General features: G+C 34.0%; 2 long non-coding RNA genes across 2 annotated transcripts in view; one reads left to right on the top strand and one right to left on the bottom strand.

Moving 5' to 3' along the window:
- The window catches only part of LOC309635319, a 545,314-nt gene that overhangs the window by 300,620 nt on the left and 216,797 nt on the right, over positions 1-27,897 (top strand). The gene's annotated exons all lie outside the window — the stretch shown is intronic.
- LOC309635062 lies at positions 1,175-26,581 on the bottom strand. Its single transcript, XR_014248608.1, has 2 exons — positions 16,357-26,581; positions 1,175-16,315 (listed from the first exon to the last, which is right to left on the bottom strand). It is a non-coding gene; the product is annotated as an uncharacterized lncRNA (long non-coding RNA).

The raw sequence follows: 27,897 nt of genomic DNA on the forward strand, positions 1-27,897 counted from the left end.
AAGGCTGTCTACACAAGGTTTTGGAAAAAATGGGAATGTTCAGATGAGATACTATGGCTTAATTTTGCCCACTCCTCAAGTAAAATATTGACCCAGATATGCGAGTAAAAAGGTATCAAGAAGCAACAGGCTCAGACTTAGAAGTACATTAAGATACATTAATAGGATTTTCATTATCTAGAAATAAAATTTTTCCCATTAAATAATTCTTCCATGCAAGATTATGTATTTCCTGATCGTGGGGGTCATGATTACCCTGTTTACCATTATATTCTTTTTTTTTTTAAATTTAATTAATTAATTAATTAATTTATGGCTGTGTTGGGTCTTTGTTTCTGTGCGAGGGCTTTCTCTAGTTGCAGCAAGTGGGGGCCACTCTTCATCGCTGTGCGTGGGCCTCTCACTATCGCGGCCTTTCTTGTTGCGGAGCACAGGCTCCAGACACGCAGGCTCAGTAGTTGTGGCTCACGGGCCTAGTTGCTCCGCGGCATGTGGGATCTTCCCAGACCAGGGCTCGAACCCGTGTCCCCTGCATTGGCAGGCAGATTCTCAACCACTGCGCCACCAGGGAAGCCCTATATTCTTAATGCATATATCATCCCCAAACCATAATAGGCAATCAGTGACTATGTATTGAAAAGATGACAAATGTACCAACCTTAAAGTCTATGAAGATTGATAAACTGATGAAAATTAGAAGGGCTCACCATTGAGCACTGCCTTAAGCAAACTGGTGAGAGAATATTGTACTCTGGGCTTAAGCAGTGTATTATTTTGAATTTAATTTGCATGTTTTTGATCAATAATGTGAATAAACTTCATGTGTATTATCAGTTTGTTTTCTTTTATGGGGAATTACTTATACTAATCTTTGCTAGTTTTTCCCTAAGAAGTTGTTGGTAATACTTCTTTTTAAATTTTATGTTGTCTCTACACAATTAAAAATTTAATTGTTTTAACTTTTTTTAGCAGACTTTTACTCAGTTTTGAGAAACTGATACTAATTTTATTATTAACTTAGTTTAAATATTTTCACATGAATCCATGTATACATTTTTTGCCAAATTTATCTATTTTCAATTTAAGATTTCTTTAAATATGTGTGTACTTAGAAACTCTTTTAATTCCAAATATGAGTTAAATATTTGCCTGTATTTTTATTATTTTTAATGTATTTGGTTTTAAATATTTAGTCCACCTCTTATTTATTTTGGATTACCTTAACCACCCCTTGCCTGAACTATTAAAATTGCAACTTTAGTATATCTGCTTCAATTCTGCCCTCCTTAAACCTATCCCCTTCCTTGATGACAAGGTGGACCTTCTAGATTATAGGACTGATCATTTCTCCCATTCTAGAATGTAGTTCCTAAAGGTTCAAGTTTAAGTGCCTTAGGATATAAGGCACAAGCTTATTTTCAAGATGGACTTTCTGAACTGCCCAATCATATTTTCCTCAGTCCCTTTCATGTAGGTATCTTTCAACAACATTGAGAGTTAATTATTAAACATATTATTTAGTTTCAGACTTTCATGTTTCCTCATACTGCAACAAATTCAATATTTCAATTTTTTTAAATAAAAATATTTTCTGGTTTCAGGTGAAATTCCACAGAGGTAAAATAGATTTGTCATTTAAAAAAATGAACATTTGATTGCACTTAGAGAAAAATCCTTATTAATGCATCTGAAAAACAAAGGTTTTATTTTGGGGAAGAAACTTATCTTTTTTTGTAGTTTTATTGCTTTTAACTTGTGAAAAACATCTTTTACCAGATAAATTTAATTAGTTTGGGGAACTAAAATACAAATTTTCTGGCTGAAGTAAAGAAACACATTCAATGACATATCTCATGGATGTTGGCTTGCAAAATGAATTCAAATTGACCTGGATCTGAGCGCTGTCACATGGATAGTAAGTTGGCTGAACAAATATAAACATAAGATAATGATAAATGGCAACATACCAAGATAAAAAGAGCCTCATGTTGGACTACCATAGGGAGCAGCTTTAGAGAGTTCTTAAATGAATTTAAGGCAGCTCAAAGTGGATATTTTGATAAACAAATGATATCAAATTTCACAGCTCAGTTGCTATATATTGGAGTAAAGATGTTGTTGAAAGAAGGAAAGAGATATATGTGTGTGTGTGTATACATATAAAACTATGACAAAAATCTTAAAGGAATAGACCCTAAATAAGTCTCTAAGTATCAATATTAACTTTCCTTGTTAGTTGTCTATGCAATCTATCTAAAGCACAAATAGAAATTAAATATATTAGATGTTGGGTCCAGAAAAACTGGAAAAAACCTTTAATCTCTAACTTCAGACCACAAAAGCACTCAAATTAAAAACAAATTTAAAAGTTTATAGGTAGCATGTGGATGAAGTTCCTACATTTCCCTATCCTTTGTTGACATAATTTAGATGAATTAGTCTTCGTTGGGAATTCATTGTTGAAATATGTTATGTTTCAATGTATAAATGTATAAAATGTGTACACATTTTATACTCTGTATAATTTTGTCAGTAATTAATATATAATTGCATTAAATTTTAGTACAATAGGAGATTTAATATTTAAACTATCTAATAGCAAAATCCTTGCTAGAAAAGAGGAATCCTTTAATTTATTTGACTGTGGCTGAATTTTTAATTTTTTTGGTAGATTACATGTGTATTGAATAAAACAGAAAAAAGAAACTGATAGAAACTAAATTCCTTTTGATCTTATCTAGAATTTACCCTTCTAAAACAAAGAATCATTACTTCCGAGCTGATAAAATCTAGGCCTAAATTCCGGAAGTTTTTTCAACTAAGAAAAAGACTGAAAAATAAAGTTCTTCAAAATAAAAATAAAAAATAAAGTTCTTCAAAAAGTGAGTACTAAAATTTAACTAAGTACCTCCTTTGTATTCTTTATGTTTAATTCATAATATACTTTAATTTTATGTCTTAGATTAATTGAAATCAATTTTGAATTTGTATAATGTATATTGTTACATCAGTTTATTCTGAAAAAGGCAAATTTAATAATTCTGTCTTCTTTTTCATCTAGAATGTTTCCTCAGTATAAACTTCTCTCAACCTTCCACTTTATCTTTTCTATGTATACATAGTCCGTTGAACTAACTTGATATTTGCTTATTGGTAGTGCATATAGGGAAAAATAAGCCACACTTTTTTTTTTTAAACAAACAAATACACACGTCATTAGATGTGCTTCATTTTCTCTATCAAATTCCAGGAAGTACATGGGGAGGCACAAAGAAAAGATGTTTTCAAATTACAGAATAACTACCGTATTAGAATTTGTTTAGATTTACTTTGCCATAGATGCACTTCTACTTGCTATGCGCATGCATTAGAGCATTTGCTACTCTAGCAAACCCCATGGGCTATTTTTTCCTGCCCCTGTTCACGGTCACACAGCTACTAAGTAGTGCATCCTGGATTCACATGCCTGTCTACCTGATTTCAGAGCTTATACTTTTTCTCATATATGTCGTTGATTAATTCTGTTAGGTTATCCATTCACATAAGTGCCTGCTGGAACACTGAGGTGGTAATCTCAGTTACATAACAAGAAAAAATTACATTCCATCAGAGATTTTGGTCCAAGGAGGAGTTGATGAACCAGCACTAATTATGGCAACAGCCTTAATGGTTCTGACTCCTCCTCCAGGTGAGGATAAGTCTTGATTTTAGATTGTGATCTCTCAGGAATGGGAGAGTAGAGTGGCCAAGTGGAGGAAGCACTGCCCTGATTATTCTCCCAAAAGGTAGGCTTTTCAGATTAGCTCAACCCAGCCACAAAGAATCCGGATGCAAGTCTAAAGCTGCAGCCTCAGGTGACTTAGCTGGGGACAGTGACAAGGGCAACCTACACCCACTTTGCCTGCAGGAAATAAACTGACTCATGTCATGCTGCTTTAAACAATAAAAAAGTAACTACATTTTCAGAATGTTTTTCATTGTAATATCCTCTCTACAAAAGTTAATAATAAAATTATTATTAAATTATAAACATAATAACATAATAATGATATTATTCATCAGTACTAACCAGGTTTAATCTTATGATAAGGTTCAAAGAAGAGTGCTCCTTAAATATAACCAGTGATACTTCTTAAACTGGCATGCTAATTATTATTCAAAATAACAATTAATAGTACCTGAAATGCAGGAATGAAACATGGGTCGTGGATGTATGCACATCAAGACTTAAAGAAACCAACAAACAAAAAAGTTCTGTACCCAGAACAGCAAAAGATGTTGTTTCATGGAAAACTGGGACTGCAGAAAACTAGCAGTCAAATCTCTAAATAGAATATAAAAGTGAACGGCCAATACTAAATAAAGAGTGGCATGTCTAACTTTGCAATGCTATTTACAGATATACTCCTAAACACATTTCAAAATTTATAAACATTGATTCTAATAAAGCATTTTGAGTAACCAGAGATGAAAACAATAATTCCATTCTAGACTTGTATTGCCATTTCTTTTAAAGTATGTATATTTCAGAAAGTACTACTTACCCTTCAGAGAAAGGCAGTTAAAGAAAAACAAATCAAAACCTCAAACGCTGATTATGATATAACATATTTATATAACCAGAAAGGACAATAAAGAGATTTGATCTAAGCATATCTGTAAAGTTAAAAGTTGTGCTATCAATAGTACTGCTGAATATAAATACTCAAATTATTGTTTAGTTTGGAAACTATTAGGATCAAAATTTTCAGAATTTACAAAATTAAGTCATTTAAAGAAGGAAAATTACCCCTAGCTGAGTACCTTTAAATGCTATCAGTTTATGAAATAGAATCTCTAATAAAACCACCAAGTCACTGACAATGACAATCTTATGAAAAATACTTTCAGAACATAGCTCAGTTCATTTCTGAATATAGGCTCTTCACAGTGGAATTCAATATTGATTAAGCACACAATTAATAAATCAATTTAATTCTAAAGCATTGGTATTTTTCTACTTTTCTAGTAAAATATTTTTTTCCAATTGAGAAATGTGAATTTAAGTTCACTTATCATTTGTTCTCAGAAAAGGTTGATAAATGATATACAGCTTACAATTGAGTTACAATTTGAGTACAATTTGAGTTATCTTTCTAACAGAAAGATTCCTTTCCCTTCATGAGAAATTATGTATTCATTTAAAAATTACATATACATTATATATGTTATATATAATTTATAATTTATATATGTTGTATATATAAATACACATTTATATATATTTAGGTAGGTAGGTATACACACTCACAAACTTTTTTTTAAAAGACTTAGTTTTTTAGAGCAGTTTTAGGTTTGCAACAGAATTGAGAAGAAGGTACAGAGATTTTCCTTATACCCCCTATGCCCACACATGCATAGCCTCCCCCATTATAAACATCACTCACCAGAATGGTATGTTTGTTACCAAGGATGAACACATGTTGTCACATCATAATCAGCCAAAGTCCATAGTTTATCTTAGGATTCACTCTTGATGCTGTACATTCTATGGGTTTGGACGAATGTATAATGACATGTGTTCATCATTATAGTATCATACAGAGTATTTTCACTGCCCTAACAATCCTCTGTGTTGTGCTATTCATCTCCCCACTCCCACTCCCATTCCTGGCAATCACTAATCTTTGAACTGTCTCTATAGTTTTGCCTTTTCCAGAAGTAATATGCATTTAAGGTCCCTTTATGTCTTCTTATACCTTGATAGCTTTTTTTTTTCTTCTTTTAGCACTGAATAGTATTCAATTATCTAGATGTACTACAGTTTACTTATCCATTCACCTTCTGAAGGACATCTTGGTTGACTCTAAGCTTTGGCAAGTATGAATAAAGCTGCTATAAATATCTATGTTCAGGTTTTTGTGTGGACATTAGTTTTCAGCTCCTTTATGTAAATATCAAGGTGTGATTGCTCGATCATATGGTAAGAGTATATTTAATTTTGTAAGAAATTACCAATTGTTCTTCTGAAGTGGCTGTAGCATTTTGCATTCCCACCAGCAGTGTATGAGAATTTCTGGAGCTTCACATTTTTGCACAGCATTTTATGTTTTCAGTGTTCTGGATTTTGGCTATTCTAATAGATGTGTAGTGCTATCTCATTGCTATTTAATTTTCATTTCCCTGATGACAAGATATGTAGATCATATTTTCATATACTTATTTGCCATCTGTGTGTCTTCTTTGGTGAGGTGTCCATAAAGATCACTGGCCCATTTTTTTTTTTTAATAAATTTATTTAATTAATTAATTAATTTATTCTTGGCTGTGTTGGGTCTGTTGGTGCTCACGGGCTTTCTTTAGTTGTGGCGAGCGGGGGCTACTCTTGATTGTGGTGTGTGGGCTTCTCATTGTGGTGACTACTCTTGTTGTGGAGCACGGGCTCTAGGTGCGCGGGCTTCATTAGTTGTGGCACGCAAGCTCAGTAGTTGTGGCTCGTGGGCTCTAGAGCACAGGCTCAGTAGTTGTGGCGCACGGGCATAGTTGCTCCGCGGCATGTGGGATCTTCCTGGACCAGGGCTCGAACCCGTGTCCCCTGCATTGGCAGGCGGATTCTTAACCACTGCACCACCAGGGAAGCCCCATTGGCCCATTTTTAAAATAGGATTGTTTGTTTTCTTATTGTTGAGTCTTAAGGGTTCTTTGTATATTTTGGATAACAGTCCTTTATCAAATGTATCTTTTGCAAATATTTTCTCCCAGTCTGTAGCTTTTCTTCTAATTCTCTTGACTCTCTTTCTCAAAGCAGAAGTGTTTAACTTTAATGAAGTCCAGCTTATCAGTTCCTTCTTTCATGAGTCTTTCATGCTTTATGTCTTTGGTGTTGTATCTAAAAGGCATCACTACACCGAGGATTTTCTCCAATGTTACCTTCTAAAAGTTATATAGTTTTGTGTTTTACATTTACGTCTGTGATCCATTTTGAGTTAATTTCTATGAATGGTGCAAGGTCTGCCTCTAGTATCATTTTTTTTTTTTTACACGTGGATGTCCAGTTCTAGCACCATTTGTTGAAGAGAATATCTTTGCTCCATGTAACACCGGTATATTTTTTGTTAGAAAGTGATGTATTTCAGCCTTACCAAAATCAGGGTGTTCATAAAGACATCTGAAAATACTTTAATCTATCATAGCAACAGTGTTCATGAAGAGTAGTTGATTTTAGTGTTCAGCTTTTTAAATTTTTCTTCATCAATAATAGATGATCAATTCAAATCGATTTTCTTCTTTTCTAATGCATTTATTTTCCAGTGATTTTTGTGCTCATTCCAAACAATTCTACCAAAGCATCCTCCACCCCTGAGCATTAAACATTAGATGAGTATACGAGTTTCATTGTAGAAAGTAGTGTTAAAAGTTTATTCATTCAGTGCACTCTTTAGAGATGATTAACTGTCTTTATTATATTAACGCAAACCCAAAGCCATCTGCCAAAGGCGATTGTGTCCAAGCACTGAAACCATTTCATGTGAAAACTCATTTTCAGGCTCCTAATTATTTTTCATTATAGTGGCAGTGTGGAATAGATTGGAATTGGACAGTAATTGCCAGGTCTGAGCAGTGTGGACCATTGCAATGTATCAGTTTAGATGAAGTGTGACAAGGATACAACTAGCTACTATATAACTTCCATTAACAAACTTCCCTGTCCCTGATCATGTAACACTTCATAGAATGTGGTCAGCACAAGGTCATAATAATGGCTTTCTGACTGACTTCAAGTATTTTGTACAAGTGCAAGCTGTTAACCCCCTGTGTTAGCATTGTTCTAGTAATGTCCAGTTATTACAGTTGTCAAAATACCTATTTCTTCAAGAGGGACAAGTAAACTTTTAAAAGTACAAGTTTCAAACTTAAGTTTGACTTCTTTCACATGTAATGTTCCAGAAGGAAAAGCATGCCTAAATTTAAAACAATAATTTCATATGATATAGTTTTAAAGGGTAATTACTCAATATTCTTCAGTCAATCCAGTATATTGATCATAAAGGTTCTATCCAAGCAGAAAATGGTCTCAAATTATTTCTACATGTGCAACCAAGTAGATAATATTTAAGGAAACTGACTAATAAAGCAAAACAGCCATACCTACAGAAAAACCCTTTCCGTAGAGGAGTTTCCTTCACAGCACAGTAGTAATACTAAAGGAATGTACGATTGATTCTCAGCCAGGTGATCCTGCCCTCTCGCCCCTACAAGGGACTTTTAACAATGTCTGGAGACATTTTTGCTTGTCCCAGGAGGCTTGAGCTACTGGCATCTAGTGGGTAGAGTCCAGAGATGCTATTACACACCCTACAATGCACAGGACAGCCCCCCAAAACAGAGACAACAAAGAATTATCTGGCCCCAAATGTCAGTAGTGTCAAGATTGAAAAACCCTGGGATATATGTATTAACTTACTTTTAATTTGTTTCCCTGATCCCTAAAATATAAAAATTATTCTTTCTTTTATGATTGACTTTTCTTGAATATTTTCCCTCTGTGGAACATTAAGCTATCAATATCATTTATTAATAAATTTTATTCTATATTATAGACCATTTTACCTGACATTAGTTCATACACCACAATTAGGATTTTTGACTTATGGTCCTTTGATTGCCTTTCTGAACTAATAATTTCATGTGATCCTAGGCTATATGTGCACTGGCAAAAGTCTCCTAATGAAGTGCTTTCTTTTCCAAAGAGAGTTGAATCAAATGCATCTGAGAAGCAGTCTTTCTAATTTGATGAGAACCTTTAAGATGCTCTACAAGAGATGGGGCAGATAATCCGCATTCCTGTCATGGATGTTGCCATGGAAAGAGTATTGTAACTTAGGCATTTTTGTTTACAGTTTGTAATTTTATACATTTCTGTAACAGTCACCTAGTCATGACCACATTTAGCTAATATTGTATGAATTTCTTCTGTATGCTTGCTGTCTTAGAATTATTTATTTTCTAAGTGAAAAAATTTTTTGTAAGTTCTTTACCTTTAGAATGATCAGTAGCTTTGTAAGTATTTCACAGTGTGTTTACTTCTATAGTCTCCTCCACTATGCTATAAATTCATTTAAACTGTTAAAGGCATCTAGATATAATTATCTTAAATTCCATTTTAAAAGCTGGCATGTCCCATATGGTTTTATGACTTAAAACATGCTAAAATTTGAGGCGTCTCTGCAAATTTACAAATGAAACATTTTGTTTCTTTTCAAACAAGCTTGACAATATGATTGAATTTATGTAATTGCAGCTATCTGAATAATTCAGTGAGAAATGAACTTTTTGAACCACTAATTGAGGAGACTAGTTTTGATGAACAGAATTGCCCAGGTTGGAGAGCCATAAATCCCCACTTTCATTTAGTATTTCCAACTCTCTCCACGACCTTGTGATCTGTTCTGGGCAGTCTATTATGAGTTTAATCATAGGTTATAAATATATGTCACAGTTGAGCTGATTAACACGTGGATCTACCTGTGTATATCAGAAAGGAGCATGACCAGATGACCCAGCTAGACTGCTGTAGCCCACAGAATGCACACTGCAGACCCCCCGCACCATTCTGGCGTGTTTAATTCCACTTTATTCACGGAAATCTAGTCATGCATCTGACGCATAGTAAATTATATTTGCCTTATTAATGTATAGCTTAGGGATTCATTATCGTTTTCTCACCCACACACACACACACACACACACACACACACACAATTACCTATTTACGCTTGATACTATGTTAAGCAGTTCAAAAAGACACTGACCTCTAGAAATTCCCAATCTGTAAGACAGCAGTAATGCTGTTAAAAAGGATATGACTAACAAATAGCAATAAAAAGTGAGTAAAGAGAAAATAATGATTGAAAACAAAAAAAAAGGTTAATATCAATATATTTAATCAACATATCTACTCTTGTACATTAATAGAAAAGACAAACAGTAAATAGAAAAATTGGTGTGTAATATGATCATTTTTGAGTAAAATAGATATACATGGCCAGTAAAAACATGAAAATAATTTCTATCTCACTTAACCAGTAAATTGAAAATTACAATTAAGAAATAATCATTTTTGTCATTAGACTGAGATTGTTTAAAAGATAGATACTAACTGGTGTTGATAGAACTATAGGGCTGGAAATTGACAAAACAGTAGAAGTAAGTAACTTGGTGATATATATATCAAGTTTTCTTGAAATATATATAATATTTGACCTAGATGATGTAGTTCTAATAGTATATTTTTAAAAAATTCTTGCCTATTTGCAGAAAGATTCTTATCAAATGATATTCAGTGTAGCTTTAGATTAGTCACAAAAAACATCACAGACAAACAAGGACGAAAACAACAAAGCCCAGAAACAACTAAAAATGTTTCTTAGGGAATAGTCAAATAAATTATAGTATATTTGACTACTGGAATGCTGTATAGAAATTTAACACGTAAGTGTATTTATATTTTAGTCAAACTATTAGTGTTTTTTATGGTGAAAGCAGAGGAATATAAAGGGAAAGGAGAATAATAAAGGGGGAACATTCACTTTATTGTTTATTAGCTTTCACTTTTTGTTTCTTTTTTTTAACAATAAAATTGTGTGCCAAATTATGTAATTTGAAATGAGAGATGAAAAGGGAGGGAGGATGTGATTCTTATACTTTAATGATGTGTCCATGTACAAGGGGCAGCTTGTTTTCCTGCAGGTTTCTGGCTTCCTTTTACCCTTTAAAGAACAGGGCCTGGATGCAAGAGTAAAATCCCATGTTCCTCACATGCCTGCTTCCTAAAGCAGACATTTTTTCATTGACAGGGAGGTCAGCCTGCATTTCTATTTCGATCTATCTTTCCTTCAACAGCTCAATATAGCTCTTCATGTGTAAAACCACAAAGCAATATTGAAAGACTATATAACTAAGTATACAACGCTTTTTTTCCATTTTAACTGTTATGAACCAGAGCTCAAATTCATCTTGGTTTTATCCAGAATCTACTAGAATGCTTCTTTGTAATTTATCCTAAATCTTAATTTAAGATTAAAAGCTCTTGCTGGATCTACAGCCTTACTTATAGATAAAGCTGGCATTGACTATGGCATTAAATCAGGACACAGTGTCCCCTTAGCAAGAGGACTTTTGACAGCCGGGTTATGCTACATTTTGACCTTTTTTTTTTTTTTTTAAGGAAACCATTTTCTTTTGAGTTGAAACCACTAAAAATATACCCTAAAAGGATCAAAGAAATAACTAAAAAAGAACTCAGAATATCATCATAAGAGGACTATTTCCCAACTCTCAAAGTTTAGAAAATTTGAGGAAACAGATGGGATTTGGGGGAATTATTTGTCATGAAGTTGAGCTACTGAGGGAATCATAAGTATAAAGCACATAAAGTACTTTTCATGATGCCTGAAAAACTGAGGGTTTAAGCAAATGACGACCTTTGTTTCTATCCTGCCCCAGTTTTGGGCTAATTAGGTGATCTTGACCACTTGTTACATGCAGCTAACACCAGTACATGCCTCATGGAAGAATTAAATCTAGGGAATTGTGGGTACTATTTATGACTGTTATTATTAATATGATTACTCTAAAAATGCTTAAAGCTAGAATTAAATATATCTTCAGATGCAGACTTCCCTTAAATCAATGGAAAAAAAATCTGAGACGCTATATTCGGTTCCTAGGGTACTATCCTAGAAATGGGCGGTTTTGAGCCAAAGGATGTTGTATGAAAGAACTACGCATGTTTTGTCAAAGTTATTTTTAGGATTCAAATTCCATAGTTAGCTTCTTGGCAAAGTGAAATTATATTTTAGAATAAATAAAAGTCTTATACTAAATGCCCAGTTATTTAATATTTCCAAAGTTCCTAAAAAGCACTGCAACCATTTGACTTGTAATAATAGTCTCAAACTTGAGCAGTACACCTTTTGGAAGATTAAAACAACAAACCACCACCACCAATAGCAGCACAAATCATGGACCTTACCCCCGATGTCTCCAAGTGGACTCGAGGCAGGTATTTGATACCAACGTAATTATAAAGAGATGCAAGTGTTTTCCTGAATTCATGTTAATGGTACCCAGTCCGAAGGAGGCTCTCCTGATGTTAACTATTTATATTAGGTTTTTAGATATTTAAGAAAATAACTATACATTTAACGATTCTTACAGCTTACAAATTGTTCTTGTCGGTACCGATTTCCTGCAGCAGAGAGCTTCAATGGGTTATCACACTAATCTTCTTACTTACCTTTTTGCAAAGGTTACTCCTCATTATAGGAATATGACAGATGGTGCTTCTGAAGAATCCGACAGACCCAAGTCATCTCTTTCGTGACATGGTTAAGGAGGTTACGCTCTCCCTCCTGGGTAGAGCCTGAAGTAATGCTTAATTTCTAGAGGAACTTTTCTGGAGTGGAAATGGGTTTCTGACAGGAGGAGAGAGGAGAAAAAGAAACACATTTGAAGGTAAAGCAGGGAAGTGGGAGACCAGAGCAGAAAAGGAACTTCCAGAAGCTCATTCGAGGTCTATATGCATTAAAAGGTGATTTGTAGAAACAGCGAAGGAATTGTACCATATTTTAGATTTCTTGTTTTCTCACAATTGTCTTTGTAGAAATAGATTCTTACTGTAGGCTCTTTGAGACACTGAGGCATAATAGAGAGATCATATAGTTTAAATGACTAAATAAGAAGTTTGTTAACTAAAGCATCTTAAATTTTCAGTCATGAGGGAAGTCAATTAGTGGACAACTGTTTTCCTTAATTTTTTGTTTGTTTGTTTTTCAATCTTTACTCCTTTTGGAATTATGCGCATCAATGAGTTGGGTGAGTTATATTAAAGAAACATTTAAGTTGCACACACAGAAGCTGCTTTCAAGGAAATAAAATAGACACATTACAAAATGAATACTATCTCACTCTGCCTTATAGCAGGACCTTCTAGGCAATGATATCACTAAAGCCAATTGGTGATAAATGGAACATTCTAGCTGTGATACTTGGGCCCAGTTTACTTAGTTCTTTGAACTTCAGTTCCCTGTCCATAAAAGGAGATGAGGATACAATTTACAGGTTTATTACAAAAGAAGAGAAAAGATATATGTTCATATATGTATATGTATATATGAGTATATATATAACATCTTTTGATATACAGTATGGTGCTGAGCAGTCTGGCAGAATGAAGAACCCCAATAAAACTCCATAAACTTTAAATTACTTCTTCTCAATTCCTCTACTACAACAATGATCAATTTGCCTTTAACTACCTGACAGTGTTTGGTATTATCCTTTGGAAGTAATCTTTATGAGCATCAAAACATGCAGACTTACCGTGTTCTTATTTGAAGACAGAATATTTTTTTTAAAGAATTTTCCTTTAATTCTCCTATAATAATAATTGGAACAACATTTTTAAATTCAATTACCAATATATACAATTTTTATGCTAGAGAAAAGACTGAAAAACTGACTCAAAAAGGCAGTTAATGAAATAAGCAGTTATCAATGATCCTGTAAATTGGAAATACAAATTGTGCAAGATAACTTGTGAATTTATTAAGATATTTTAAATCTAAGAATCAGTCAATTTTCTCTGTAGTTTAACAACTGTAATACTTTCAAAAAGTCCTTTTAATAGATAATTTCATCAGTAAGCAGTTACTAAAAAAGTTATCTAAAATGGACCAGAATGCAATTATAATTATAGTGTAGTTATTATTGAATCATTTCTGAAAAAGTAGTATATTTCTAAGTTATCCAATACAAGAATATTAAGAGATATCATTTTATCTATTTACACTATTAGTTAATGATTATATTATTCATTAGAAGAAATATAGTTTAGATTTTGCAACCCAAATATGATAAGTAATATAGCATAACTCTTGAAAAAAAGTTCTTTCATATTTTAGCTGCAAAAATGAAAATTTAGACAATTCACGAATGGAAAAGTAGTATTTTTTTGTTTCTCTTAGTAAACAAATTTACAAAACTGACAAAAAATATTTTCTATGTTTCTAAGAAATTACAGATTTAGCCACTTAATATTCTCCATAAAATTCCAAAGCCATTATATAATTTTAGGGTTTCAGTGAATTCAAATGTAAATATGGAGAAAGAAAAACATGTTCTGTAGTGACCTTTATGCTCAAGGGGCTTATTCAGCCCCAAAATAACCTAGCCTTAGAATACTGTTATTCTTTAATACACTCACACCTAACAAATGAATGCAATGGTATAAAATGCAAGCCTGTAGTAATTACAATTCCAAAGTGCTGAATAATGGTAATAGTTGACACCACCACTACCTTTGCCTAAAAAAGTCAGCCACTGAGAGCATTCCATGTCTTTTTAACCTTGGAAGTAAAAATATTATTTTGGGTCAGCGTTAAGCTTTTTTACTCTTGAATAACTTCCCTTGGAACTTGTTCTGTATTTCTTCATCAAAGCTATTGGTATAGCAAAGGTCATTACGAAAGGTATATATGTAGAGAATTAGTAATTTTTATCATTTTATTCTACCCCAAATTTTATCAAGATGACTCTTTCATTTTCATGTGACCTAATTGTTCTATAACCTTGAAAATTCCCCTATGTTCCTGGTTATATTAAAATTGATTGTATGTGCCCATCAGCAAGGTGTTATGGCTTATATGCAAAATAAAATCCAGTTTCTTATTTTTAAAATTGGCTTTAAGAAAAAGTGAGTAAAAACAGTATGTATATATATTTATATCAATTATCGAAGTCAATAAATCTGGTCTCCATAGGGGTTTACTGCAGTCATAATCCAGACAGCTGTATATACAATGCCCATGTTGAAATTTCTATTAATTGTTATTCTCAGCATGTATTGAGGTGTAAATGTTTTTCCTGTAGTAGTTCTTCAAAGTCCTGCAAATTTTCTAAATGAAAAATGAAGACCATATATTTGAGCTGGTTAAATTATATGTCTGTATAAACAGGGCAAGCCAAGACAAATATTGACCTTCCTAAAAGCAAAAAATTAACTCCTTGATAATGAAAATGATCTTTCCCCAAAATACAAAGGTTTTATAAAGCAGAAAAAATAAAAGACTGACTTTAAATAGAAACATAAAATCAAAAGTCACAATAAAACATTAAGACAAAAGTTGATGAGAATTAAAAGAAATATATAATTGCATTTAAAAATAATTTTCTATGTAAGACAATTATTACATTAAAAAAACTCAATAATTTCCATAAAAATATTTCTGAAGCAAAAATAGTGTTGTTGCTTAGAACTTTAAGTAAAATTTTTATTTTTGTTTCATAAGTACATGCATGTCAAATTCATTTAAAAAATCACAAATCCATGAATTCTCTTGTTTTTAAATATTAAGATTTAAAATACAATATAGTATATTTCAACAATAACTCTTTATTTGTTTAAACTCACTTTAAAAAAAAAAAAAGAAGAATACTGGGTATGCTTGTCTTAAACTGAGCCCTGAGCTTCATTATTTTATTGTGTTGTAGTATTTTTCACTTTATGTATTCTTATCAACCTTCATGGCTATAATGACTACTTCAAACTAGCTATGATTACCTCAAACTGTCTCCCAAGTGATGCTGTACTTTTATGCTCCGTGTATATATATTTGATATGGTACTGAACTACTCCAGTTGAACATCTTGCCTTCACCTCAGAGTCAGTCGTTCATGACCCATCTCACGAAATTTCTCCTAAAACTCGTTTCTAGATTCTTTATTTTTCTGATGGCACTGCTTCCCTAAATCTCGAAGCCTAAATAAATAAATAAATAAATAAGTAAATGAATAAATAAATAAATGACTTCTAAGTCATTTTAATATGACCTCATCAAAACAGTCCATTGGGATTTAGGGATAGACTTCCATTTATATTGTTTTTTAATTTATATTACATGTATTTTAATGTAATGGAAAGACAAGAACACACGACATGCCTAGTATCTGCTATGTCTTCATATTGTGTCAGTTTAGCTAAGCTGGGTCCAGATGCCAGGGAAGCAGACTTACATAGACTGTTTAACCAGCAACAAGGATCTTGAACGATTCCAGAATTCTCTTCTCTGAATGGTTTTCAGTTAAAGTTGGATGCAAGAGATATTTGCGCGGGATTTGGGAATGGAATTAGAGGAGCCAACATTTACACTCAGAAGGTCAAGTCAGGCACTGTTGTGGTTCTCCCACATTGTGGTGAATCTGCTAACTCACTCTGCTGGCGGGCAGCAGCCATGTCTGCAGGTCCTGCACCTCCAACCAGATCACCTCCTTTAACCTCACTGGGTCCTGGGCCGCGGGCAGGCGGAGCCCTTTAACCTCACTGGGTCCTGGGCCGCGGGCAGGCGGAGCTCTGTAATGAGCGAACCAGCCCTACTGCAGGCCATCTGCATCATCTAAGATGAAGACTTAGATAGATCTGGGTCAGGTGGATATGGGCCTCAGTTCATCCTCCTACGTTACAGTTTGTCCCTTCAGGTTCCAGTTCGCCCACACTCTCCCCCATTTCAGATCCAGATGCAGGGGCAACAGACTTCCATAAGTTGTCTAACCATCTCCCAGGATCTTGTAAGAATTAATCCCTCTGATAACCCCTTGTATTGTTCATGGTGGTTTTGCTTTTGTCTTAATTCTGATACACTTGCTCAAAAATGTTAGTAATGAGTGTAGGTAATTTGAATTTTAAAATCACCCTTCTATGTAATTTTCAATTCTGTCTTTTCCCATTCATTCCCATGAACAGCCACCTTAGTATGAGTTTCATCATCGTTTCAAGGGCAGTTTCTTAACTTATCTCTTTGTCTTTATTCCTGAGAATTAGGAATACATACACAAAGTCTCATCAGACATTCTTGGAGGATTATAGATCATATATGGGCTTAAAGCCACAATGTAGGGACAGTCATGATAGATCAGCTATGAGTGAGCAGGTAGTGAGATGTATCTACTGAAACAGCCATCTTTTTGTGTTTCTGCCATGTTTTAGCAAAAGAAATGGGAAGACTAAGGTTTTAGCAGGAACACTAACTTCCTGCTTGGGGTCCAGGGATAAATCAGATGTTTTATCTTCATAGGATATCATCAAGAACTTTTGGTATCTGTCTAATCATTTCATGTCTCTATTGTGTGATGACCATACTACACTGTTTCTGGTTTTAAGATTCAATAAGCTGTCCTTTAATTGCCAGATATCCATAATCATCATGGTTCTTTCCAAATAATTTTTCCTATATCTTAAAAAAGATTTAAACACCAGCTAAACGCTTTAGCGAGGTAGATTAAAGTGTTTGCTTTCTTTCTCTTCACTTGCACATGCTTTTTCTGACATAGGCAATGTCCTTTGCTTTTTCCCTGCCAAAACATAACTCAAAGCTTTTATCACAAGTCTTCAATGATTGACCCAAACATGAGCAATATCTGACAAAAATCAATGGGCTTATGAGTGTATGTTAAGGAATATGAAGAGTGACGAGGAAAAAAAGAGAGAAATTAGTCATGTTATGTCCTAATTCATTAATCTTTATTTCAACCTAGGTCTATAATCTTAATGATATGCACTCAAGTGAATAAACTACACGGTTTTCAAATTAAATTAAGAAACTAGCACTGGGAACTAAAATAAATATTATAAAAATAATTTAAAAATATACATAGAGGCAAATCATAGAAAGCTTGGGTCCTAAAGAAGTAATTCCTTGGGAAAATGTTAATGTTCAGATGTACATTTACTTTTCTGTATAACTCCCTCTCCCAGGATGGATAGTGATGAGAGATATATGTTCAGTGAACAATGGTTGACTGAATGACTGAATTGGTGACTCAGCTAGAGCTAAGCATAAATTAATCTTATAACAAATTTATGAAATGATAACTACTTTAATTCAGGCTACAAAAGTAAACATCAAGAATTCTTTTCTGCAGTGACTTTCCACTGCATATGAAATCAGTTCAATGCCTTAGCCTGGCATCCAAAGCCTTGAATCCCATGGACCTAATTTTATGTGAATCTCCCATTTTTCTCTTTGCTAGTATTTAAGCCAACTTCCTTTAATATGGTCAGGTCCTGTAATTTTCAGTCTTTAAACCTGCACTCATTGATTGTTCCACTTCCATATTTCTTTGACTTCTAGTCATTACATAAGAAAAGCTTTAGATTATTTGTGTGTGTGTATGTGTGTATGCATGTGTGTTGGTGTGTATATGTATATACAAGTCAAGGCTTGATCATGTTTATATGGTGTATTTAAAGGAAATCAATAGTCAGGAAGCAATTGAATACATACAGGAGAAAGAGAAAGGAACAGCTGATGATTGATTTTTGAGGATTTGGGAGAAAATGCAATCAAAAGGATAGGAAGGATAATTAGCTTTGAAGGGTGGAAATATTCCATTCAACTGAGAGTAATGGGCAATGATGGGGGTTGGAGAAGATACGGAGATCATTAGCTTGGTGAAAATATTTTTGCTACATTAACTCTGAGAAACTGAGTTTTTGTTTTCCCCAGGAATTATGGGGAACAGTATCTCCTTAGAGTGAGGACAGCATAGATGGGATTAGATATTATGTTGCCATTGAGAAATATCTGAAGGTATTAGATAATGTCCAAAAGGCACTCCAAATTAAATATATCAGATATGAATTAGAAATTTTCTCTAAAATTTTTATATTCTGATTAATGGCCCCAGTTTCCATTCAGTGAATCAAAGCAGGAGATTATCATAGGCCATTCCTTTTTCCTTATCTCCACATTGAAAAATGTTAGTAATGACTTTTTTTTCACAGATCTGCAGATTGACTGGGGGTGGCTGAACTAGGCAGGGTGTGGCTGGATGGTTCTGCTGGTCTGGGCTAAATTTACTCATGTGTCTATAACTTCCTGGGTTTAACTGACCCAGGCTGGGTGGATTTGTTTCATGTGTTTCTCATCCTCCCCTAGACCAGTGAGTCTTTGTCATGGTATTGGCAGAGGTGCGAGAAAGTAAGCCCAATCATGCAAATGCTTTTAAAACTCTGATTGCATTATGCCTATTAATATCCATTGGCCAAAGCAAGTTGAAATATAAGGGTTACTCTTTGCCCACTGAGAGAGCCCTATAAAGTTACATGGCAAGGGGCATGCATATATGCCAGAATCAGTGGAGAATTGGGAACATTAATAAAATCTATTGCTAAGAGCTAGGTCATACTCTCATTCAACATGTGCACTTTAGTACATAAGGCTGGAAAGATCAATATTTTTGGAATTGAAACAAACCTGGATTTACATCTTGGCTCTTCATTTTTGTTATCTCTGATATGGAGATTGCAATAATATCTACCCTTTTTCTGCACAATTTTATTGGGATATAGTTGACATGTAATATTGTGTAACTTTAAGGTGTACAACCTGTTGATTTGATACATTTATATGTTTGAAAATCATTACAAACATAGCTTTAGCTATGACCTGCATCGTGTCACATAATTACCATCTCTTTTTTGTGGTAAGAACATTTAAGATCTACTAACATAGCAACTTCCAATTATATAATACAGTATTTTTATTAGCTATAATTACTGTACTATACATTAGAACCCCGTAACTTGTTTATCTTACAACTGGAAGTTCGTACCCTTTAACCAATATCTCCACATTTCCCCCATTGCTCTACTCTCTATTTCTATGAGATCAGCTTTTTTAGATTCCATGTGTAACTGATATCATACCGTATTTGTCTTTTTCTGTCTGCCTATTTCACTTAGCGTAATGCCCTCAAGATTCATACAAGTTGTAGAAAATACAGGATTTCCTTATTTCTCATGGCAGAATAATATTTCATTGTATATATGTACCACATCTTCTTTATACATTCATTGATTGACACACACTTAGGTTGTTTCCATATGTTGGCTATTGTGAACAATGCTGCAATGAACATGGAAATGCAGATGTCTTTTTTGAGATTCTGTTTTCGTTTTCTTTGGATGTATACCCAGAAGTGGAATTGCTGGATCATATGGTAGCTCTATTTTTAATATTTTGAGGAACCTCCATATTGTTCTCTATAGTGGCTGCACCAATTTACATTCCCACCAACAGTGCACAAGGGTTCCCTTTTCTCTACATACTCTCCAACATTTATCTCTTCTCTTTTTCATGATTCCATTTTAACAGGTGTGAAGTAATATCTCACTGTGGTTTTGAGTTGCATTTCTGTGATGATTAGCGATGCTGAGCATCTTTTCATGTACTTGTTGGCCATCTGTATGTTTTCTTTGGAAAAATGTTCAGTTCTTCTGCCCATTTTTTAATCACCTGCTAGTTTGTTTGTTTGTTTTGCTATTAAGTTACAAGTTGTTTTTATATTTTGTATATAACTGCTTATTAGATATATGATTTGCAAATATTTTATTTTTTGTTTTTTCCACACACACACACTGTATTTTATTTTTACAAGAGATAAATAAACTGACACCAAGCATTGTAAATGATTTGCAAATATTTTCTCTCATTCCCAAAGTTGTCTTTTCATTTTGTTGATGACCTATTTTTCTATACAGAAGTATTTTAGTTTGATGTAGTCCACTTTATTTATTTTTGCTTTTGTTGCTTGTGCTTTTTGTATCATATCCAAATAAATTGTTGACAACATCAGTGTCAAGGAGATTTTTCATTATGCTTTTTCCTGGGATTTTAATGGTTTCAGGTCTTATGTTTAAAACAATTTCAAGTTAATTTTTGTGAATGGTGTGAGATAGAGGCCTAATTTCACTTTTCTGCATGCAATTACCCAGTTTTCTCAACATTTACTGAAGAGTCTATCCTTTCCCCATTGTATATTTTTGGTCTCTTTGTCATAAATTAATGGCCATTTATGCATGAGTTTATATACCAGTCTCTATTCTGTTCCGTTGGTCTTTGTGTCTATTTTCAAGGCAGTACCATATTATTTCTGATTATAATAGCTTTGTATTATAGTTTGAAATCAGGAAGTGTGATGCCTCCAGCTTTGTTCTTCTTTTTCAGGATTGCTTTGGATATTCAGGGTCTTTGTGTCTCCATACAAAATTTAGAATTGTTTTTTCTATTTCTATGAAAAATGCCATTAGAATCTTGATAGAGAGTTCATTGACTGTGCAGATGGTTTTTGGTAGTATGGACATTTTAACAACACAGTATTCATTCATCCGATCCATGAACATGGGTAATTTTTTTCATTTATTTGTGTCTTCTTCACTTTCTTTCATCCAAGTCTTGTAATTTTTAGTGTACAGATCTTCACCTCCTTGGTTAAACTTACTCCTCAGTATTTTACTGTTTTTGATGCTATTGTGAATGCGATTGTTTTATTTCTTTCTTTTTCAGATGTTTTGTTGTTAGTGTATGGAAATGCAGCTGATTTCTGTATGTTGATTTCTGCAACTTTGCTGAATTTGTTGATTAGTTCTAAGGTTTTTTTTTGTGGAGTCTTTAGGATTTTCTCTATACAAGATGATGTCATCTCCAAACACTTTTCCTTCTTCCTTTTCAATTTGGATGCCTTTTATTTCTTTGTATTGCCTGACTGCTCTGGCTTGGACTTCCAGTACTATGTTGAATAGAAATAGTGAGAGTGGTCACCCTTGTCTTGTCTTGTTCTTGATCTTAGAGCAAAATTTTCAACCTTTCATCATTGAGTATAAGGTTGTCTGTGGGTTTGTCACATATGGACTTTATTGTGTTGTGGTATCTTCCTTCTATACCCAATTTGTTGAGCATTGTTATCATGAAAGAAAGTTATATTTTGTCAAATGGTTTTTCTGCATCTATTGAGTAATCATATGACTTGATTTTTTCATTTTATTGATGTAGTGTATCACTTTTGTTGATTTGCATATGTTGAACCATCCTTGCATCCCAGGGATAAATCCCACTTGATCATGGTGTTATGATTCTTTTAATGTGGCATTGGATCCAGTTTGCTAATATTTTGTTGAGAATTTTTGCATCTATATTCATCAGGGATATTGGTCTGTAATTTTGTTTTCTTGTAGTGTCTTTATCTGGCTTTGGTACCAGGATAATGCTGGCCTCTTAAAATCTTACCTGCACATCTAATTCATCTTTGGATATTCTCAAGTCTTCTTAAGTTGGCCTTTCCTGCTATCTGCCTGCTCACTGCTATCAAGAATCCCAACACTGCTTGCATGGATGTATTCCTGCCCAAAGTTTGCTGCTAATCCCTAATTTATCATTGTCTCACTTTCTATCCCAAGCTCCTTATCTTGGTGCTGTACCAAATATTTTTTTCTTTCCAAGAGGAATTCTGGTAACAATTTTGAGATAATACACTTTTGACTTCTGGTACATTTGTTTATATGACAGTTACCTCCATTTGAGTTTGTGTTCCTTAAGGGGTGTTTTTCATCTCATATGCTTAGCATCAAGCACATGGTAGATAGTCAAAACAATCATTAAATTAAAAATGCATTTTTGAGGTCTGATATTTTCCTTCTAATTATATTGCAGAGGGATATTATGAGACTAAGGGATAATCTTTCTTAGAGTAGAATAAAGGTGTATCTGGTATCATGTCATTGAAGTATAAGCAAGAAACTATTTTCTTTTTAACATCTTTGTTGGGTTGAAACTCCTTATCTTGCTAAACAGTAGACTCCCATTAATGATCAAATCCCATAACTTTTGAATCACATTAATTCCATTTTAAAAACTTTAATTTCTACCTCCAGGATAGGCTAGACTTGTAAAAGAGTAGTGGAGAGGAGGCTTGTATTCCTCCCCAAACATTGTCTCCTTCCTATTGGCCTTTGCCTTTCCAATAATATTTTCTTTTGTTATTGACATTGGCAAGTAGGCTGTTCTTTTTTTGTTAATTAGTCCTAACTTTAACTGACTTACATAAAAGACCCCACATGAATGACCCTTGAGCTTCTGGGCCCCTTTAGTTTGTTATCACCGTCTATCTAGATGGGCAAACATCACATGTAAGAGGGTCAATTCCAAGCAGTTCTCTGGCATCTGTGGTTTCTACTAAGATTTATTGTGACTTAGCTTCCTCCCAGCTGACAGCATCAATCCTCCTTCTCCTGATATCCAAATAGCTTCCCGCCATGGTTTGGTGATGTCCACCACACTTATAGTCCTTGTTTCCATTGACCTTTTGGGAACTAAAAACCTGAGAGAGTAATCCTTACCTCCTCTCCCTGGATTCACCACGATTTTCTCCTAATTCTTGAAACACAAGAAAACAAAAAAATTGTCTAGCAAAATGAGGAGGGAAATTATAATTACTTTGAGATATTTTTCCAGTGAAATCCTCTCATGGTCAATATAATGAACAATAATATATCAGTTATGTATTAAATAAGACAACATGTCACATATTTAATATTGCTAAGATTTAGTCTTTTAGGGTTTAAGGCTATGCAGACAGATGTCAAATGAAAAAAAGCTTGACTTTGTGAACCTCTCTTTTTTAATGTTTAATTCCATCCCTATTTTAAAGGAAATTTAATTTAAGAGAATTATATCCATATGATTCAAGTTCATTTGTATTTAACTGATCAATGTGTTGTTTTACAAGGCCTGTTTGATGTCAAGAAAGCAAAGTGAGTCCCTTTTCCCCCTAGGCTTTAGAATGCATTTTTTCCCCTTAGAAGTATTTGACAGTTTATAAATCCCACTACCAAAGACTGAACTTTGGTTTAAAATTCAGAGCATTAAAACATGGAACAACATCCAAAAGGGCAGTAAATTTCAATTGAGAAAATAGCCTTTAACATAATGATTTTTCATGTTTTTCTGCTTATTTTAATTCTTAACTACAAAACCAATTTCTTAAGCAAAAGCAACATCTTAGTGAAAGCATTAGAGGGAAGAGAGTTCCATCATACTAGAAAAAGAAGAGTTATAAATAATTCATTAGATAAGAGAACTTTGAAAAGTTGGTGTCTTTGCCTTTTTTAATCATCTCCTTCCATGAAGAGAAAACATGTTGTATTGAGAAAAACATAGACTTTAAAGTCAGACAGTTTATGCTACTCTAACTTAATGGCCACATAGATCCAGAAGTGTTTCAACCTTTTTTTCATGACTTAAAAAGATGTGGATAATATCACTAATCTCTAAATGTGCTCAATATCAGTCCTTGCCTTTCCCTCCGCCCATCATTCCCTTTGTACCTGGGATGGATCCAACATTGATCTTTAATTTTGTATCCCTTGAGTCCTTCCCAATATCACAGTTTGAAAAACATTTCTTAAAATGTCTTTCTCATTCTTCCTTTTGGAGGGGGGGAGGGTGGATTTTGCCAAAATTACTTCTATATTTTTCTTATGTATTATAGAGATTATCAACCTTGAAGCTGATTGTGTGTTCTTCACTGATTTTAGTACAGAGATGCTTAAAGGTAAATTTCAAAACAACATTTAACAACTCTAAAGAAACATATAATCTCTGTTTCTATGTGTTGTCTTTAAGTTTCTTTTTCTAGTATTTATTTCTTTTTGACTTTGACTCCCTAACAATTTATTATTGTTTGAATCAGACATATCTTTAAGGTCTTTTAGGTGAGTCAGGGTAAAAATAAATGAATAAATGCACACATACGTACATAAAAAGTTCTGTGGCTAGACCTATACCGTGCAGGGCAGGCTAAAACCCACCTTGAGAATTCAGACTATAATACAGCAAGGGCAGAAATCTGAGAAAAAAATGATTAAGATCATGTTTATATCGAAAGCTCATATTTACTGCTCCCATCCATGATTTGCCAAAGCATTTTTTAACTCTACCTTAAAATGTGGTTTTTTTTTCCTTATATTCACGTTGACACATTTTTACAGAGAAATTTACCAACTTCCAAATCCAGATAGCTCAGGTATGCAAGTAATCAGTCGGCACTACACTTGGAGTCTGGGCAGGCTCATAGGAAAACAAATATCTGAGATGACAGATGCCACTTGTGACAGTTGTACTTGGGTTGGAGCAGGAAGGGAGAAGCAGCTCTCTGCAAGAATTTATTTCTCTTATATTTTCTTTTTAGACTCATTTTATTGTGATTATCTTATTGCCCAGTAGGCAGGAAGTGGAAGATAAATGTTGATTGAACGAAATGAGCACCAATGAGAATATTTATATCGTGAGTATGGCTGTGGTTCTAACAATCTAGATCCCAGGAAAATAAATAAGAATATTTGATCTATTGGTCAATGTTTTCTAGTTCTGAGAACTTTAAGGTTCAGTACTAGGAAGAGATACAGGATAAAGGAAAATCAAATTGAGGAATTCTGGAAGTGGGTAGATCAGGAAACTGGCCACTCCATTTTTTCCTACTCTTCTTGAACGCAATTTGCCATTTGCACTTTTCCAAACCATTTTTTGTGTTCTAGCAGATTTTTGTCTCTTCAGTTGCCTTCCTTCTTCTTATTTCTTCATGGTATTGTCTAGCCCTTTTGGACCCTCAGTGACTGTAGTACTAGTGTTGATGTGTGTTTGGAATAAGGAAAAAGGATACTCAGGAGCTACAATTATATTATTTACAACTGTTACCATGTACTAGAACATATTGTAGACTATGTAAATACGATAGAATCTCTCTCATTCAAATTCCATTCAAACCTGTCAGATAGTCAAATCCCTCATTTCCTAATTTAAAACATACTAACCGATGCCAACAAGGCAGTTAGCAGGCAGCTCATTAGTATAGCTACACATTTCTCCTAGCCATTAAGTTGCATCTAAAAAGATGCTTATCCCAGATGTACTTACTATTGTAATTAGGTAAATAAATAACCAATACATAAGTAAACTATGTAAATAAATACACTGATGAGATATACGTATGAAAAGAGAGGCTATTTCTATTAATGTGAATGATTTGGAAAAAACTCAAAGCCAAGTGACTAAAACAAAACAAAACAAAAAATGATATTGAATTAGATGTGGACAAGAGAACTAAAAAATGCTTTGAGACTGTATCATATTTTCTTTTAAAAATTCCCTGCTTTAACCAACTTATTTGCTTAACTGACCAACCAGTGATCCCAGTTGTGCTGGATAAGACATGTGCTCTAAGTATTTGATGATGTAATGGCAATAATTGATTCAATTCACTCATCCAGAGCAGTGTAACAGACGCTCAACAAGCAGTCGATCATATCAGGGCACATTTGCTCTTTTGCCAGCCTAGGCAATGTCTGATTAGGCACAGTTCAACTCTACCCAGCCATGCATTTCTGAAGCCATAAAAAATGAGAGTGTTCTGCATAAATATTTCTCTCCTCAAGAGACATTTTTAAATAGAAGACTTTTGAAGTTTTGGTCAGATCTTGGCATGTTTTCTTTTTGGTCCTGAAGCAGCTAACAGTTTTACACTCCTTCTTCACTCCCAAATAGTAACCCATTTTGACTTTCTTCGTACAGTCAAAGGCATCCCAGTAGTATATACTTGAAATCTAGGGATTCTTGGACTCCTCCTGCCATCACTCACATTTCCTTTGTACATAGTTGCATTCCCTGGGTTCAGGTTCTTATCTGATGCCACTCACATCTTACTGTTTATTTTTATTCCCACTTCTTTTTGGGCTCTTGGTTCTCCAAGTAAGAGAACCAAAGGTAAGTTTGGTTTATAGGTATAAAGATGGTGGAGGTATGTCCAGAAACAACCCAACTAGGAAAAGGCATGAGATAAAGGGACCAAAAACACCATCTAATTTCAATCCCAGTGCCTTTGAACATGCTCTTCTTTCTGTTTGCCTAACTGATTCAGTCCTCTCAACATCAAACTCCCTACGCTTAGACCTTTCACTATGGCTCCTCATAATGGGGAAAGAACAGCTTTATTTATGTGTCTCAGGACATTTTTTTCAGTTCCAGCTCTTATTGCCTCTTAGAATTATTTTTTGTTTTGTTTGTGCTTACTTGTAAATCCACTCACTATGAACTTAATATTTTTATATCTCTTCTTAGCCCAACAGATTTAAAATTTGGCTCATCTCTGTGGTTGCTAAGCTAGCCCTACCACTGAATCGTTTAACTTCCCACTCTGCTCAAAGCTCCATGGCCACAGGCTAGCTCCACCACTTTCTCTTCCCCAGCTCAACTTCTAGACTCCCAACCGGTATTATTCTCCTTATTCTGCTTTCCCCAAGATTAGTATTGAGAAAAATCTCTCTGAAGGAAACGACATCCAAAGTGAACCTGAAGAAAGAATAAAAGTCAAACGTGATCTTTAGGGAGAAGGGGAAGATATCTCTGTCCCTGGTGTCTTATTAAGGAACTTCCATGAGAACTCTGTGCTGTCCCATTAACGTTAAAATTCTCTTCTTTCTCTCCAGTCTGGCTCTGTGTGATCACATCTATTTTCACAGCATTAAATACCATCTGTAGGATGAACACTGTCCTCTGAGTTATAGAATTTTTATTCTAAATTCCTCATGGACATCTTCATTTGGATGTCTCACAGATCTCATGCTTAATATATCCCAAGCTTAATTTTTAATTTCCCCTAAAGCCTGTTGTTCACTGCTGTCTTCCCCTTCTCAGTTAATGGCATGACCATTCACACCATGGGCATGATCAGGTCTCACATCTCGGATTTATCTTTGAACATCACCAGCTAAGCCTATATACCACCAAATCCAAAAAGTAGGTGTCCATGATAAATCTCAAATCTATCCACTTTTTTTCCAATTCACTATCATGTTTTATAGCAGTTATCTTTATTAAAAGTGATATTATTATATTATTATTATTATCATTTTACTTTGTCCATTTCTCCCACTAGAATGTAGACTCCTGAAGAGCAAGGCTTCTATCTGTGTTGTTCATTTTCAAGTTTGTAAGTGCTTAAAAACAAAACAAAACCTGACATACAATA

This window comes from Balaenoptera borealis, assembly GCF_965194805.1.
Source record: "Balaenoptera borealis genome assembly, chromosome: 9".
In the NCBI taxonomy this organism is placed as follows: domain Eukaryota; kingdom Metazoa; phylum Chordata; class Mammalia; order Artiodactyla; family Balaenopteridae; genus Balaenoptera; species Balaenoptera borealis.